This window comes from Brassica oleracea, chromosome C9 (assembly GCF_000695525.1).
Source record: "Brassica oleracea var. oleracea cultivar TO1000 chromosome C9, BOL, whole genome shotgun sequence".
Taxonomy (NCBI): domain Eukaryota; kingdom Viridiplantae; phylum Streptophyta; class Magnoliopsida; order Brassicales; family Brassicaceae; genus Brassica; species Brassica oleracea.
This window is the reverse complement of record NC_027756.1, coordinates 51,526,256-51,529,878: the sequence shown is the minus strand read 5'-3', so window position 1 is coordinate 51,529,878 and position 3,623 is coordinate 51,526,256. Positions and strand designations below refer to the sequence as shown.

Genomic DNA, 3,623 nt, shown 5'->3' with positions numbered 1-3,623 from the left:
AAATTTTCTTAAAATCTAAGTGTTAACACCTACGAAAATATTGAGTTTTTGGTAAACATCGTCGTATCTTTCAAAATTTTCTCAAAATCTATGTGTTAATCCCCTACGAAAATATTGAGGTTTTGGTAAATGTTTTATATACTGAAGCATATAATCTTTAGTGTTGTTTTAAAATTTCTAACCACATTGTTCATTTGTATTACTGTATTTTAAGATTTTTTTCAAGGTATAAGGGAACCGTTATAATTTTTGTATCAATTAATTTAGTAAAATATCATAATACTCCCTAAATAGATGGAATAACCACTATAAAATCACTATTTTGTTGAAAAAATAAGGAAATAAAGGCTGCAAACCTCTTTGAACATCTTCATATGTTAGTGGAGGATGCAACTATGCATTAAAACAATATCGTCGTATTTTTCGAAATTTTCTCAAAATCTATGTGTTAATCCCCTACGAAAATATTGAGGTTTTGGTAAATGTTTTATATACTGAAGCATATAATCTTTTGTGTTGTTTTAAAATTTCTAACCATATTCTTCATTTGTAATAATGTATTTTAAGATTTTTTTCAAGGTACGGTAACTTTCTATGATTAAATAACTGTGTTGAAGCTATGTTTTTTTGCATAAAACATTTGTGTTTATGCTCTGTGTTTGATTCCTTTGGTTTTGCAGGCCACAGAAGAAGCGGTTATGAGTTCTTCTTCGAGCAATCTTGTAGACAGGACAAGCAACCAGGCGAAGGAAGTGAAAGAAAACAAGAAAGATGCGGTAACTTTCTATGATTAAATAACTGTGTTGAAGCTATATTTTTTGCATAAAACATTTGTGTTTATGCTCTGTGTTTGATTCCTTTGGTTTTGCAGGCCACAGAAGAAGCGGTTATGAGTTCTTCTTCGAGCAATCTTGTAGACAGGACAAGCAACCAGGCGAAGGAAGTGAAAGAAAACAAGAAAGATGCGGTAACTTTCTATGATTAAATAACTGTGTTGAAGCTATGTTTCTTGCATAAAACATTTGTGTTTATGCTTTGTGTTTGGTTCCTTTGTTTTGCAGGCCACGAAAGAAGCGGTTATGAAGTGAAAGAAAACAAGAAAGATGCGGTAACTTTCTATGATTAAATAACTGTGTTGAAGCTATGTTTTTTGCATAAAACATTTGTGTTTATGTTCTGTGTTTGGTTCCTTTGGTTTTGCAGGCCACGAAAGAAGCGGTTATGAGTTCTTCTTCGAGCAATCTTGTACACAGGACAAACAATCAGGCCAAGGAAGTGAAAGAAAACAAGAAAGATGCGGTAACTTTCTATGATTAAATAACCGTTTTGAAGCTATGTTTTTTGCATAAAAAAATTGTGTTTATGCTCTGTGTTTGGTTTCTTTGGTTTTGCAGGCCACAGAAGAAGCGGTTATGAAGTGAAAGAAAACAAGAAAGATGCGGTAACTTTCTATGATTAAATAATTGTGTTGAAGCTATGTTTTTTGCATAAAGCATTTGTGTTTATGCTCTGTGTTTGGTTCCTTTGGTTTTGCAGGCCACGGAAGAAGCGGTTATGAGTTCTTTTTCGAGCAATCTTGTAGACAGGACAAGCAACCAGGCCAAGTAAGTGAAAGAAAACAAGAAAGATGCGGTAACTTTCTATGATTAAATAACTGTGTTGAAGCTATGTTTCTTGCATAAAACATTTGTGTTTATGCTTTGTGTTTGGTTCCTTTGTTTTGCAGGCCACGAAAGAAGCGGTTATGAAGTGAAAGAAATTCGATCAATCTTGTAGACAGGACAAACAACCAGGCCAAGAAAGTGAAAGAAAACAAGAAAGATGCGGTAACTTTCTATGATTAAATAACTGTGTTGAAACTATGTCTTTTGCATAAAACATTTGTGTTTATGCTCTGTGTTTGGTTCCTTTGGTTTTGCAGGCCTTGGAAGAAGCGGTTATGAGTTCTTCTTCGAGCAATCTTGTAGACAGGACAAGCAACCATGCCAAGGAAGTGAAAGAAAACAAGAAAGATGTGGTAACTTTCTATGATTAAATAACTGTGTTGAAACTATGTCTTTTGCATAAAACATTTGTGTTTATGCTCTGTGTTTGGTTCCTTTGGTTTTGCAGGCCTTGGAAGAAGCGGTTATGAGTTCTTCTTCGAGCAATCTCTTAGACAGGACAAGCAACCAGTCCAAGTAATTGAAAGAAAACAAGAAAGATGCGGTAACTTTCTATGATTAAATAACTGTGTTGAAGCTATGTTTTTTGCATAAAACATTTGTGTTTATGCTCTGTGTTTGGTTTCTCTGGTTTTGCAGGCCACGGAAGAAGCGGTTATGAGTTCTTCTTCAAGCAATCTTGTAGACAGGACAAGCAACCAGGCCAAGGAAGTGAAAGAAAACAAGAAAGATGCGGTAACTTTCTATGATTAAATAATTGTGTTAAAGCTGAGTAAATCTATCGTTTTTGCATAAAACATTTGTGATTATGCTCTGTGTTTGGTTCCTTTGGTTTTTCAGGAGTCTGCTCCTTCTACATCGGACCATGTTATTCTTGACATTACCCAGGCAAAGAACCCGCAAGAAACGCATTTGCTGGTAACTTTCTAACTTTCTTAAAATTATGTTAGAAGTTTGTCCTAAATCTATCGTTTTTGCATAAAACATTTGTGATTATGCTCTGTGTTTGGTTCCTTTGGTTTTTCAGGAGTCTGCTCCTTCTACATCGGACCATGTTATTCTTGACATTACCCAGGCAAAGAACCCGCAAGAAACGCATTTGCTGGTAACTTTCTAACTTTCTTAAAATTATGTTAGAAGTTTGTCCTAAATCTGTCGTTTTTGCATAAAACATTTGTGTTTATGCTATGTGTTTGGTTCCTTTGGTTTTGCAGGAGTCTGCTCCTTCTACATCGAACCATGTTATTCTTGACATTACCCAGGCAAAGAACCCGCAAGAAACGCATTTGCTGGTAACTTTCTAACTTTCTTATAATTAGGTTAGAAGTTTGTCCTAAATCTATCGTTTTTGCATAAAACATTGTGTTTATGCTCTGTGTTTGGTTTCTTTGGTTTTGCAGGCCACGGAAGAAGCGGTTATGAGTTCTTCTTCAAGCAATCTTGTAGACAGGACAAGCAACCAGGCCAAAGAAGTGAAAGAAAATAAGAAAGATGCGGTAACTTTCTATGATTAAATAACTGTGTTGAAGCTATGTTTTTTGCATAAAACATTTGTGTTTATGCTCTTTGTTTGGTTCCTTTGGTTTTGCAGGCCACGGAAGAAGCGGTTATGAGTTCTTCTTCGAGCAATCTTGTAGACAGGACAAGCAAGCAGGCAAAGGAAGTGAAAGAAAACAAGAAAGATGCGGTAACCTTCTACGATTAAATAACTGTGTTGAAGCTATGTCTTTTACAAAAAACATTTGTGTTTATGCTCTTTGTTTGGTTCCATTGGTTTTGCAGGCCACAGAAGAAGCGGTTATGAGTTCTTCTTCGAGCAATCTTGTAGACAGGACAAGCAACCAGGCTAAGGAAGTGAAAGAAAACAAGAAAGATGCGGTAACTTTCTATGATTAAATAATTGTGTTGAAGCTATGTTTTTTTGCATAAAACATTTGTGTTTATGCTCTTTGTTTGGTT

At 35.2% G+C, this 3,623-nt stretch overlaps 1 long non-coding RNA gene across 1 annotated transcript; it reads left to right on the top strand.

Annotated features, from left to right (window-relative positions):
* Positions 1–2,503: 2,503 nt before the first annotated feature.
* Positions 2,504–2,917, top strand: LOC106317796. Its single transcript, XR_001265236.1, has 3 exons — positions 2,504–2,582; positions 2,692–2,769; positions 2,879–2,917. It is a non-coding gene; the product is annotated as an uncharacterized LOC106317796 (long non-coding RNA).
* The last annotated feature ends 706 nt before the right edge of the window (positions 2,918–3,623 follow it).